Source organism: Stenella coeruleoalba (genome assembly GCF_951394435.1).
Source record: "Stenella coeruleoalba genome assembly, chromosome: X".
Taxonomy (NCBI): Eukaryota; Metazoa; Chordata; class Mammalia; order Artiodactyla; family Delphinidae; genus Stenella; species Stenella coeruleoalba.
Window position 1 is genome coordinate 8,054,319 of NC_137152.1, and position 14,689 is coordinate 8,069,007.

The 14,689-nt window shown below is 43.8% G+C and overlaps 1 protein-coding gene across 5 annotated transcripts in view; it reads right to left on the minus strand.

The window, feature by feature from the left end:
- MID1 (midline 1) overlaps nucleotides 1-14,689 on the minus strand; it is a 654,655-nt gene that overhangs the window by 169,024 nt on the left and 470,942 nt on the right. Inside the window, exon 1 of one of the 5 annotated variants that reach the window (XM_079911573.1) lies at nucleotides 11,059-11,287. The exons of the other annotated variants lie outside the window; for them this stretch is intronic. The gene's annotated coding sequence lies outside the window, so the exon portion shown is untranslated. Of the gene's footprint in view, nucleotides 1-11,058; nucleotides 11,288-14,689 lie in introns of those variants that run through there. 5 annotated transcript variants of the gene reach the window in all.

Below are 14,689 nucleotides of genomic sequence, written 5' to 3' on the forward strand. Positions count from 1 at the left end.
CACACCCTGGGTAGGCAAATTTAGTTATTCGTCAAAATTAGAAACTGCAATACACCCTTTGGCCCAGCAATCTCACTCCTGGGGATTTACAATTCAGACACACATCCTCCACACAAACTGGCGAATGCACAAGCCTTTTCTATGTACATTGTTTTAATGGCAAAAGATTGGACACAACCAATGCGACCAGTACGGAAAGGATCAAGTAAATTATGGTACATTGTCACTACGGAAAGCTATGCAGTTGTTGGAAAAAAAAGAAAAAAGAAAGGACGGAGGGAAGCTCTTTGTGCACTGTTATGAAAAGATCTCCAGGAAAAATTGTAATGTGAAAAAAAACAGGTTGCAAATAGGGTATACGGAACGCCACTATTTACGTAAAATGAGAGAAATATATTTGTATCTGCCTATGACAATCAGAAAAAATTGCCGGGAGTCTGCCATCAACACCTAGAAATAAATATCATCATAGGAGCCACAGAGTGTATTTCACCACTTCGGGTAGCCTAGAAGTGACAGTGTTTGTATACCAATTAGGGATTCCAGAAATCTTCTGAAGAAGTTGTTCTTCAAGATGCTAGTATTCAAATTAGCATAAGGATCAGACATGGAAAACAATCCTCTGAGTTGACTGTTTCAATCAACTTTTGAAGCCCCCTGGGATCAAAGTTAGGGCTTGTGTCTATCCCAATTACTTTCATACTGTTTCTTTAAATGATCCACAGCTAATCAGCAATTTACCTGGTTAAAATTCAGTTTGGGAGTGCTTTGAAGGGGACGCTCCCTTCTTAGGTTTTCTGCCTGCAGACACAGGATTTGCAAAGGAGCTAACAACAAAGGGATTTAATCAGAAAACAAGAGCAAACGGTTGATTTTTGAAGAGGAACCACGAATACATATTCTTGTGGGCTCTTGCCTGATTACATCTGTTAATAAGGAATGCCAAAACGTGTGCACCAAAAACCCTTCAAGGTCTTTTGGTAGCAAATTATACTTGTAAATTTGATGTCAGATGATCACTGGAAGAACTCACACTCTTTGAAGATTTGAATTCATAAACGTAGGAAAGAAATAAACGTTTTTTTCCTCTAGTGATAGAAAGTATTAAACGGCAGGAAAAAAATGTGCTTGAAATCAACTGAGGAAATAATTCATTTTGAAAATTATTCAATAAAAATGGTAAATAGGAAAAATATGTTGGGCCAGTTTTGACTGGATGAATAAACCGGAAATATGCAATGGGCAGACTTAAGGATGATGGGCTGAGAAGTATCCCATCAACCTCCCCGTCTTATTTAATTTTTTTGTTATTCAACTATGCCACAGTAATTTGTTCCATCCCCATAAGACAAAGAAAGGAACACTACTTCAGACCAGCAGAAAACTGGCCAGCCTCTCGGAGCCTTCAAGAGGGCAGTGGCTCCGGATCAAGGAGAAATGAATGTCTTTGAAGACTGTATCTTAGATTGTTTTGTTAATACATAAAATCCTCTCTCTTTAGCATGCAGAAGACTCATTTCAAAAGGAAAAGGCAAGTCCGTGAGGATTACTTTGGCTTCCTGGAGGTCAGAACTAAATACACAAAATGAAAAAAATGACGCTGAAATAAACAAGAATGTGAAATTGCTCATCCACAGGAATGATGTAACGAATCCTGACATAATTTCCAAGCAGAGAAGCAAAACTAGGTCAAAGCACGTTGGCCTAACATAATAAGCATTTTTGCTCCCAGAATTTTACCATGTAGGTTGTGTCTGTAGGCATTAATGTCTTCTGTTATCAATGTTCGGGGCTGTCACAAACTATTCATATCTTATCACTCTTTGTTAGCTAAACCAAAACAATGTAGTTTACATGTGAACTATTCAATTCTGACAGCTGAAATGTCAGAGAGGGGAAATGTTAAAAATATTCAGAAAGTGTCTCCTCCAGGCTAAGAAGCATTAAGCAATAAATATTCATTATTTAATAGTCTCCTATTGTGTTTTTCTCTACACAGAAAGCCATACCTCTCTCAATCAATTATTATGACTTTGTTTCCTTCTTTCACTCACAGTCATATGAAAAGGGCAGCCGCGTCAATATCTCCTTAGAAATCCACTTTGAACACTGACCAAGGAAAAAAACCGGGCACTCACTGGAGAGCCAATTTTTCTATTCTGCTTTCCCCGTAGGTTGACTGAAATAACTCCCACTTTCTTCTCCCTTCTATTTGTTCCAGTTCACTTTTCTGCACTATCTCCACCAAGCCCAGTTGACTAATTCATAGAAAAAAGGCCTCATCTCACTCCTTAAACTTTCTTCTGTGTAAACATAATCCTCCTAGTTTTTACTCGACAAAGTAGCACAAAAGCAAGTATAAGACTAGTTGGTTTTTTTCCTAAAAGTGATACAGTCTTTCCTGATTCTTGATTCATTCTAAACCATCAACCTATTTGAAAATTGTGCTGGGATTTACCAGCACATTAAATTAGTATGTTACCCCCAAACATCCAAATTACGCCTTACTAGAAGGCACGCGGTACAGTCAAAAGAGAATAAGATAAGGAATCTAGAAGACGACCCAGGTTCTAAATGTAAACTTTGCTCCCTGATGCAAGGTAAAGCATTCCCCTGTGCGAACATTTTCAAGCCACGAACGCTCAACTTTTAACCAGAACTTTCTGTCTGAATGCCTGATGCATCTCCTATAGGAGACACTCTTGATTCTGTGTAGATTTCTAATATTTGGTGATGCCTTCTGATTACATTTCGCTTTATCTGGCCACCCATGTAGTTACTGGTAACTCAGCAGGGCACTCAACGAATTCCAGTTGTCCACAAACAGCTCCTTTGCTCTTAATTGCTTAGGGAAGTTCACTTCAAAATACATGCAACTGAAGCCACACTTCACAACTGGACATATAACAAATAAGACAGTCTACCTCGAGGACCCTTTGAAAATGTATTAGTCCTGGTGTCTCCATAAACCACTCAGTGTCTCAGAAACTTCTACTTCATCATTTTAACCGTAACTCTCAGATGCTCGGTCACACCCAGAAGCAGTGAGAATGCTTTGTCCAGCACGTGACTTGATTTTCACTGCAGACAATGTGGCCGCCATCTGCATGGGGCAGAGCGTAAGACTTCAGTGTCCTTCCAGAAACAGACGCTCAGTTGCTGAGTGACCTTGGGCACGCCACTCATCTGGCAAAATAAACCCACTGCACATGGACCAAAGGCTAAAACATCAGGTTGGGCTCAGTGAGAAGCAGCAGCAGATTCATCTCTGTTTTTAGGCTTTGAGCTGTTGGACAGCATGTCCCATTTCTTAACCATTTCTGTAGTCCCATCAAGGAGTGTGTAAGACAAGCTGCCTACCGAGCTCTGGGTTGTGGCCTCACCCAGAACACAACCGAAAGGACTAGATGGCTAAGCAACCTCAGTCTAATTTTTCTCTAATGTCAATCTATTCAGTCCTTTGCTCTTTCCCCAACCTTTCTCATGCCCTCTCTTCCTCATACCCCTCTGATCTTAAAGGGCGTTTTCCATTCTCTTTCCTGCCAAAATTCATCCAGCATGCACCTGAAAAGTATTTGATTCTTCTTTCATTTTATTTTTTATTTATTTTTCATTGCAGGATAGTTGATTTACAAAGTTGTGTTAGTTTCAGCTGTACAGCAAAGTGACTGTTATACATATACACATATCTCTATTGTTTTCAGATTCTTTTCCCTTATAGGTTATTACAAAATATTGAGTATAGTTTCCTGTACTATACAGTAGGTCCTTGTTGGTTATCTATTTTATATATACTAGTATGTATATGTTAATCCCAAACTCCTAATTTATTCCTCTCCCCCGCTTCCCCTTTGATAACTATAAGTTTGTTTTCTATGTGTGTGGGTCTGTTTTGTATATAATTTCATTTGTATCACTTTTTTTAGATCCCCCATATAAGTGGTATATGATATTTGTCTTTGTCTGACTTACTTCACTTAGTGTGATAATCTCTAGGTCCATCAATGTTGCTGCAAATGGCAAAATATATTTATTGATTCTGATTGGGTGTCAAGGCACTGCGCTTGGACTTGAGGTTTTCAAGGTAATTAAGACGTAACTCTTGCTCTTGAGTAACTCAGTCCCGAGACAGGCAGACAAACGAGTAACTGGAAATATATACACCGTTTAGGATACTTCTGTGGATAAGAGGAAGTTCCAGCTATATCCTTTCCGTTTACTGTGATCCAAACAGACAGTGCTCAGTGTACAAAGACTGTACTTACAAACAACCCAAACCCACAAATGCCACCAACTGCCCTCACTTGGTCCCCTGTGGTTCCCTGGCTGTCATTCACAAAGACCCCAGGGAGTCCAGAAGTTCCGTCAGGATGCTGAGAAAAGAACAAGTGAAGAGGTTCAACCCACTGGCAGACACACCAGCAAGTCCTGTCTGCCAAAGGCACAACCCTGCCCACAAATATTGTCCCTGAAAGAGCGTTCGTGATTTCTGCAGCTCCAGGCTCTAGAGGCTGCTATTTGCCCAATTAAAGGTTCATCCTGAGGGTTTAAGGGCTGAGTCAAGAGTTTTAGCGCATTCATATTGTTCCTCTCCCAACATCGGGTTGAGACTATTGTCTAGAAGAAACAGGAGTGGGGTCTGGAGGTGGGAGAGGGGAGGGTGGGAAGATGGGAAATTATGGGAACTCAATTCACTGTGTATTAGGATAGGCCTGGGAGAGGCATCCCAGTGGGACCCAGAAGATACTAGAAGGGTGGAGAAAGGTGAAAACTAGCGCAAACCTTTCCTATTTCAGATTTGCAAGACTGGCCTGTTACCAAGAGTTTGGCAACCCCTTCTCCTTCTATGTTCCGTCCTGTATCACATGGAAGCATGTCCTCAAAATGCAGAACTTAATCAGATTGGTTATTTTTTAAAATAGTGTTTTAGTCTCAATCATTGCACCATTTCTCACTGGAAAATGTTCTGGGTTTCAAACAACAAACTCTTAGAGCACAAGCATTCCTAGATTGGGGACTGCCTAGGAGTTTTTTTTTTCCTATTGAGAAAAATTAATTGACTACTTACTAATTATGGTAAATTTATTTAAACTAGGAATTCATAAATTCCTACAAATGGATATGTGGGTAAAAATTAACTAGATTTCACAATTACAAATCATTTCTCAAGTCTCAGTTCAGGAAAGTTTTGGCTACCATCAATTTATTAAGCGGATTCTTATCCATATAAATATAGCTGCAGGGACTGTATCAAAATCATGTTCGCAGCCCCAAAGTGGCCTGACATATAATAACCATTTAGAGTAGTTTTACTGAATTAACCAAGGAATATACTCACTCTGTAAGTAGTCAGTAAATGTCCTTGAATGATATAAGAAATGAAGGAGCGCCTTTGTATTACTTCTCCTTTTTGACTATTTCATCATAAATATTTGACTGTATATAAAAATCTACTACCAATGATCAGCATCTCTTCCTTTTTTTTTTTTTTTTTGGTTGCCGTTTTTACTTAGAATTCTCTTTTATAGCACGAGGCACGTAAATTCTTAGAGTTTTGTTTTGTTTTGTTTTGCTTTAAAGGAAAGTCTCTTCTAAGCATTTTTTTCGGTGCCTCAATTTTCTCACCTCCTTAACACCACGTGACCTTCTGTAGGCCGTTAACTATTCTGCTCTGTGTCAATGGACTGTCTTCCTCTGGCGGGAAAAAAGATCTTGTGGATCTGGAAGGCTCCCTAATATTTTGTCCTTTCATTTAAAGGAATTTCTAGAGCCTGCCAGTTCATAAAACTAGGCAAACAATCTTCTACAACAGAACCCCTGAGATGCGTTTCATGTGAAATAAAAGGAATTAATAATGAGGCAGAAAGCATCGTGTTGATAAACTGTCCCATATCTTAATGGAGATTAGATTCCTGTTTGACCTGGCTTTGGAGCCCTTTCTTTAATCTCAGTGTATTTGATATTCTCTTCCTTGAATGAACTCCGTTTCACTGTGGCTTTGGTCACAAGATTAAAGAATCGCTAGCTAATTGTTCCAAATAAGCAAAGCAATTCTGTCTGATTCTGATCCCGGCTCCCAGCAGAGGCGTCCACCGCCTGGCCTTCCGTCATAGACACTTCAAGCCTGACCTCTGCAGGTGGATAATTGAAATGCACACTGCCCAATCAGATCTGGGTATTTCGTTTTAAAATCCCACCAAGTTCTGAAAACACAAACATTCATATGTGCAACGGGGAAACTGATATATGTTGGGCTTCCCTTTTGTCTTGTAAGTGGCTTTTTGAAAGTAGCAACCTCTTGATTGAAAAGCATTTAAGTTACATCTGCAACATACGCTGGTCGTGGTTAGCCATTAATTCTTTTTGCCTATTGAGAAAAATCCAAATGATTTGGATGAACTATGATCCTCAAACCATGCAGGCTTAAAAGTGCCCTGATCAGCCCCACCTTTTTCTAATCAAACAAATTACTCTTTGTTCAGTGACCAAATCCCCCTCTTTCACCAACGCACAGCCCAGGTTGCCATAGTTACCTTGGATGTCTATTTACTACACGGGATCAAAGCCAGGAGACATAAACATACACACGTAGCCTTAAAACTTGCTGGAATGTCTGAGGATAACATGCAACTACCAATTAAAGGATTTGCTCGCGGCCTACGCGGTCCCCAGCCAAGCAAACTACGAGTACACGTCATAAGGAATGGCAAGGAAAAGCCAACTTGAAAACACGATTTCAACACGACCAATAAAGATCTTTAATCTGACAGTAAGTCACGATTATAACATTCCCTGCCAAGGAGAGACAGCAGGGAAGAAATGAAAATTCTAATGTGCGTTGAAGATACTGGACCTCCAAACCACGTGCAAAAACTTAAACCCTGTGCTATGCAGCAGCTTCCCACTAACCGTCCATTTTACATTTGGTAGTGTATGTACGTCAGTGCTACTCTCTCAGGTTGTCCCAACTTCCCCTTCCCCCGCTGTGTCCTCAAGTCCGTCCTCTACATGTGCGTCTTTATTCCTGCCCTGCCGTTAGGTTCATCAGTACCGGTTTTTTTAGATTCCATATGTGCGTTAGCACACGGTATTTGTTTTTCTCTTTCTGACATCAGCTTGTTGCTTTATGATGACGTAGAGGGGTGGGATAGGGAGGGTGGGAGGGAGGCTCAAGAGGGAGGGGACATGGGGACACCCGTATGCATATAGCTGATTCGCTTTGTTGTACAGCGGAAACACTATATTGTAAAGCAATTATACTCCAATAAAGATATAAAAAATACAACCAAACCAAACCAAAAAAACTTAAATAAAACCCTGCAATGTCTGGTGAAATGTCCGGTTAGTTTCAGTATCTTTCTAGTTGGTGTCATAAAGGCTGCCTCATCTCAGTGTTGGGACAAATGAGAACAGAAATGCCTTTTACACTTTTACACGCTTGACTTTCAAATGAAGGAAAACATAAAACATACTTGGAACACCATATGCTGGTTACAGAATAAGAAAGGGGAAGCTGTAAGAGAGTTCCCTTTTAATCCCTAGATTCACTGTTGATTCTGAGCCTGTACAGAATCTGGGTGGGTAGCATTCATCTCAGACTTGTACCTAATTTGCTGTCTATCTCTATACTTCAACTTTCTCCGCCTTCACCTCACCAGTTGTTCAATGAGGATCAAAATGCCACCTCATTCTCTCCTGGGGATGTGGCAGAGAATAAATAGATCATGTTCGTAAAGGACTTTCTAATCCTCAAAGGAAAGATTAATACAAAGACATTCATTATTAAACCAGATGTCCTTGGGCATTTTAATTCCAATCTGAAGAATGCAAAACGGGCGAAATCAAACTGAGTCACAGCTTCCTCGTAACAGCAACATCCTAGCCTTGGAAGAATTTAGCAGCTGCTTAAAGCGCTGGCTCACCGCCTTCTCCTTTCCCTTCGCGCTATAAGGCGACTGCAAGGATGTTTCAGTCCATCAGAAATAGAGTGAGTACCCTCTTCTCTTGGAGTGTTTTTTAAAATCATCAGGATGTTAAAAGCACAAACTATATCTGGTAGGCAATTTTGTCTGAAGAACCTGATTTTTTTTTTTCCCGGCGAGAGAAAGAATTATTCGTTCTTATTTGTAGGGACAATGGGTGGTGTGCTATTTCAGGATATTTGCAGTTGTGGGAATGCCACAGGCAAACCTGTTGTTTTTGGCTGGGCTGCTAGAACAGGTGGCCATGCCTTTCCTTTCCCTGGGAACACAGCAAATTCCTTCTCAAGGAAGTTTCAGAAGTTTCCCACTTATGATCAGAGGGCAGAGAAAGGTTGGCACACGCTTTAAAATTACTTCCTGATAAAGGCAAATGGGGTTCACCCTTTTCTTTTGGCCCAACTCAGCGTGACCTTAGGAACACTCAAAGAATACCATCCCTCTGCACCTAGCAGAAGGCAAAACCCCTCTGAACCTCATCGCCAGCCAGGCAGCTTTCTAATTCTGCAGGCCACTTCTGGCTACCCGCTGTGGCTAGTCAGGGGCGGGGGTCTCTCGGCTGCCACGCCATTGTTCAGCATTTGTGCAGCCCTAGGGACGGATCACTCCTCAGCGAAGAGATTGGATTTCACTGCTGAGCTGATGACACATGGACCTGTTTGATAGTTAACCCTGCAAATCCAGCTGGGGCTGCCGGGCTGAGATGACAAATTGGCTGGTGGGTGCAATTCACCCCACCTGGATGCAAGTCTTCCCCCAAGAGAAACTCAAATCAGGTTAGGATTAATCCAAGTCAATAACTCCACCATCTCCTTCCCCTCCACATTCTTGTTCTGGCTGTTGCGGAACAACGTGTCAGATTCCTGAAACGCTGGACTGCCCAGATTCTTTGGATGGGCCATGACTCTTCCCCCCTCCTTTTTTTCCCACCTCCCATCCCACCCCTAGCCCACCCTCTTTCCAAGGACTGCACAGGCCAAAAACTTATTGGACATACAGAGTTGTGGGATGAAAAGCTGCTGGGAGTTCCCTGGTAGCGCAGGGGTTAAGAATCCGCCTGCTAATCCAAGGAACACGGGTTCGAGCCCTGGTCCAGGAAGATCCCACAAGCCGCGGAGGAACGAAGCCCGTGCGCCACAACTACTGAGCCTCAGCTCTAGAGCCCGCGAGCCACAACTACTGAGCCCACGCGCCACAACTACTGAAGCCCACGCGCCTAGAGCCCATGCTCCGCAACAGAAGCCACCACAGTGAGAAGCCCACGCACCGCAACGAAGAGTAGCCCCCGCTCGCTGCAACTAGAGAAAGCCCGCGCGCAGCAACGAAAACCCAACACAGCCAAAAATAAATAAGTAAATAAATTTATATTTAAAAAAAAAAAGAAAAGCTGCCCATTCATTAAATGACTAAGGAGTTACTCCATGTGTACCCTTAAAACTTCACTACCGGGCTGAATTCCAATTCACATGAATGCCAGAAGGAGCCAGGCATGAGAAAAATCATGCCAAGCTCGGGACAGCACGCCTCTGGCATCAGGCACAGGGAGTGCCTCCATTCCAGAGGAATCGTGTGGGAACAGAGATTCTGAAAAGTGAGCTCAGACACCACCGAGAGGACAGGTGGCTCCGCGCTGGATCAAATGACTTTCTTTGTTCCAGCCAAGGACCTTTGTCAAAAATGTTTTGCGTTCCTCTTTTTCCTTTTGCTAAATCCTTTCCATTTAGGCTTCTCGCTTCTTTTCCCCATCCCATCGGATTGCTCGTAAAAAGTATGGGGTCAGACCAATAAGTTTGCAGAACCTGAAACTGATCAGGGGCCCAGTCTCCAGCAAGGCAAGAGCAATTGACTGGAAACACACACACACACAGCACTTGCCGGTATAAGCGTGCTTTTCTGCGCTCACTACCACTCGCCAAGCACACTTGCTTAGCGAGCAGGTGAGGGGGCCAGAGGCAGAGGGTCTTTTCAAAACCTGCGCGTACCGTGAGGGCTCTGCTTCACCTCCCCAGGCTGCAGGAAACGGACAGAAAGTTCTAACCCCCTCGCCCCAGCCCCTAAACGCAAAGTTTGCTTCCTATGCAAATCACTTCGCCCAAATCGCACAGGGTGGCCAGCACCCAACCCACTTAGAAGAAGAAAGTGCAGAGCTTGTCTGATGGTAATATGGATGCTAACTTTTCCCACCCACATTTACTAAGAGCTGGCAAGGGCAGTATCGCTCCTCTTGGAATTCTCTGCCCTTGTCAGCCTACTAGCATGTTTTTCCAGCCTTTCAGCCCTTTATATGAGTACTGATCTTGATACTGAAATATTGACATAAGATTCTTCTAGAACTTTGGCTGAGTTATAAATCACACCCTTTTCTTAGCTTGGTACACTCACTTTTTTCTTTTCTTACTGGCAAAGCTATAAACCTCGGCCTGGGCTGATAAGGAATTTTATCACCATGCCCCGCAGCCACAGAAGAAGCTGCTGGTTTAGAAGCCTTTTCAAAGACTCATGGAAGTCATCCCCGAGCCGTTTCTCAGCTCACTACTTTCAGGGCTGTCTTCGCACGTCCAGAAGCAATAACAGTTTCAAAACTGCTAGAACATAAAAACAAATCTGCATTTTTCTGGAAGGACTGTCTGTGCTAATTTCGGGCTGGTTCCGCCTTCTCAGCCATAAACACAGTAAGTGCTCAGGATGGGAAGCCAAAATGAGATACGAGGCCCCGTGTAATTCTTTTTCAGGATATTCAGTTGTCTTTATTCTCACCCAAAGCATAGGAGAGAGGCTCAGAGCTCGAGATAGATCCTGAACAATAACTTCCAGCCGCTGCAAACTGGAATTGATTTACATATTCTAAGAACCGCTCTTAAGCCCTTTACAATGACTGCCTGACATCACCAATTCCCATGGAGAGAGGTGGGGGGAACCTCAGGAAATCTGCTTCTTGGGTTCCTTTAGGAAAATGCAGCCCCGTCTTTCCGCCAAATGGAAGGACTCGGCCAGGCATCTGCTCATCCGGAGTCACATCCCAGGGGTCCCAAGCGGCGCCCTCCCTCTCCACCCACCCGTGCAGCCCCCCGGAGCTCACCTGCCTCATGTTTAGACTTCCATCACCCATCCGGCAGGGAGCGAGCCGCCTCGAAGCCCACGCAGCGGTCTTCCAGGGGGAAACACCAAACCCAACAGAAGCCCGCAAGACAAAAGCAACTCAGCGAGATCCCCCGGCAGCTGGGAGCACGTTTTCTTCCTCTTTTTCTTTGATCTGTTGCTACACGCACTCTGCCCAAGACAACGTCAAGTTTCTCAAGCTTTCCTTCCTAGCCTATGAAAAGTCGGGCGCAGGGAAGCGAGGACCGCCTGGCTCTTATTTCAAATCGGGTCTCAGAGACGTCGTAGGTGGCTGGCTGGGGCCCCGGAGGAGTCTCGCCAATCAGGAGGAGGGGGTGGGCCCTGGGAGCCGGAGGGGCTGTCTCCGCGAGGATTCGAGAGCTTTCAGGATTTCAAGGATTGGAGGCAGCTGGAAACAGTCTCCGAGCTGAGCTCCCGAAGTAAAAGATGCGTTCTATTCTTATCTCACAGCTCTGGGTCTGCTCAAAGCTTAACTAGCTTAAGGCCTGGCCTTTTAAGAGCTCCCTGAAAGCACGCAAGCATTTGGAAGGGGCAGAATGATTTCAGCCAGAAAAGCGCACACTCAGGGATCAGACGGATTTTCAAAAGGGTATCTTGCCCCAAACACTGGGGAGGAAACCAAATTGTTACTCAGAACACCTGAACTGAAACCAGCACTCAGGGGAGGAGGGTGTCACCCACCTCATTTCCATACAGATGAACTCTATAGCCATCTAAGAAGCACAAATCTTAATGGGAACGTGCACACAAATCTGCTGAAACACGGCAAATGAACAAGTATCTTTAACTAGTGACGGCCCGAGGCACAATTTTAAATAAAATTGTTATTAGAAAAACAGGCACTGATGTTTGGTTAAGAAGAAAAAAATTTTAAAGAAGTGTGTCTACCTTTCACTAAGGTTCACCTTACCTACAAGGTTGATCTGGTGAACTTATTAAAAGGGACGAACCGGACATCCTCTCAGCTGGATGGGAGGAGAGCTAGCTGGCTTCTTAGCAAACTTAAACCCACACTTAAAAAGCATTTCCAGAGCTACCCTGGCGGCGCAGTGGTTAAGAATCCGCCTGCCGATGCAGGGGACATGGGTTCGAGCCCTAGGCTGGGAAGGTCCCACGAGCCGCGGAGCAACTAAGCCCCTGAACCACAGCCACCCCAACTAGAGAACACCCGCACGCAGCAACGAAGACCCAACCAAAAAAAAAAAAAAAGCATTTCCAAAGTTTGTTTTCTTAGTTTCCTGTAAACAGTAACTCTTTTCAACTCTTAACCAGTATGATCTCAGTGGGAACCTGCCTTTTGGGTGGCAAAAAGTGCAAGCCGAGCAAAGACTACTTTGTGTAGCACCAGTGATATAGTTTTTTCCCAAAGAAGTGGCCAAAATTCTGTGAGAATAATTCAAGAAAGAAAAAATGTTGGTATCAGAGAGGGGGAAAAAACCCAACTTAGCAAATAATGAATGGGCAGCTTCAGGTGTGTCAGCTGTATGGGTTCAATAGATGTCAGCTGTGCCCAGCGCTGTGAAAACTTGGCAGCCCAGTATCTGGACCTGGAGGTCTGCAGCCCCGTTCCAGCCGCCACCCCCCCACGCTACCTTAGCAAGTTAAGGGACCACCTAGTGACACAAGCTGACCTCAGTCCTCCTCTTGTATTTACCACAGAGCCCTTGATTATGACCTAGACCAGGGTTTCTCAACCTCAGCACTACTGACATTTGGGGTGAGGTCATTCTCTGTGGTGGGCACTGTGCTGGGCACTGTGGGGTGTTTAGCAACATCCCTGGCCTCAGCCCACCAGATGCCAGGAGCCCTTCCACAGTCATGACAATCCCTAATGTCTCCAGACAACACCAAGGGCAAAATCATACCCAACTGAGAACCACCGATGTACCCGCCCTTGAAATACTGGTTCTCAAACTTAACTGTGCAAAGAAACCTCTGAGGACACTGTGAAAAATACCAATCCCTGGGCCTCTTACTCCAAGGGAATCTGATCAATAGGTCTGAGGAGGAGCCTGGGAATCTGCATTTTATCCCAGTGCCAAAGGACGCTGATTCACTTCAAGAAATACTGTACCTATTCCTGACCTAGGTATGCCCTCAGCCCCAGGACACAGGAAACTACCCAGGGCTGCTACCATTAAATATCACGGGAGTTAAATCCCAAGGCATATCTATTTATCACCTTCAACAGAAGCTTCTCACGACTGCATTTGCCTTCAGCTGTCATCACCTCCAAGGCAAATATGACCTGGGATTTCCTCCTGCAATCTCTGGGCCCTGTCAAAGTTTCATCCATCTTTCTTCTCCTTTGGCCCGTTCCCACCCCATCCTACAAGGTCAAAATGTCACCACTCTTTTGTGGCTTCCCCAAACGCCCCAAGACAAAGTAATCCCTTCTCTCCTCTCTACAGTTTATAGACACTGAGTGATGTGCTGGTAAATGTTTCACAACCAGCTCTCAAAAAAAAAAAAAAAAAAAGCCCAGATTTGTTGCAGTCTTTGCCAATTTCCATAGTGTTAACAGTCCCTTGTTTCCCGCAGTAAGGACCCTAAACACAGAGGTGGGAAGAGCTGTGCTGAGCCAGGAGACGGTAAGCAGCAGCTTGAGCAAACCGTGATACATCTCTGCTGTTTCACGTCTAAGTTGCACCGTAACCTTCTATTCTTCAATTTGTCTCTCTTAGCAAACTAAAAAACTCTCGAGGGCAAGAATGGTATCCTATTCATCTTTGTAACCCAGCCACCTTCATCGTACCCACGCGCCCACAGCGCAGGAGGTAGTCAACAAACGTGTGCGGAAAGAGAACGAAATGCTTCCCTGAGAAAAGGGACACCAATGTGACTGCGGCCAATGCCATGTTATGGAAGGGAAAAGAATCTCTTGGGAAATTCAACTATTAAAGTTACACTTTTACCATAATTTAATATCTATTCTGTATTTATGACAACAATAAGCATAATGCCATCTTTATCCTAACACTCCCACATCCAAGGTCAGAGTGCAAGAGAAGAGACCAGCCTCCTAAAACAGAACCTTACCTTCATGGACGTATTTGTGACACAGTCTATTTTCTACGTTTTCATATGAAGGCATCACACACTTCTGCGTGTACATAATAGACATCTTATCAGCTATAGATGACAAGATCTCTAAGAGGAATACGTATACGATAATCTCTGGGAGGTGCATGAAAGGGCAGTTCCACTGGTAAGAGATACAGTGATGGATTGATGGTTCTCTCTCCCATCTTCTCATTATGCATAAGGCCAGGAACGCCTACGGTGGGGTTATTAACAAACACTACTTATGAGTATCTACTCACATCTACTACATATGAGTATAAGCCAGGCATTTTGCCAGGCACTTTAAAAATATGCACCATTTCATCTGCACCAAATACAAAAACACAGACGTCACCACTATCAGGCTAAGCGTGAACACACAGGATCGCTGAGGCAAAGAACCCAAGGTCTGAGAGCTATCAATTGCTGTACTAGGAATTAAACTTATGTGTTTGGGATGAGAATTACCCTGCTTTTTGTTGTAAAATATGCTGTCTCCAGAAATGATTCCTAAAACTCTTAAGAAG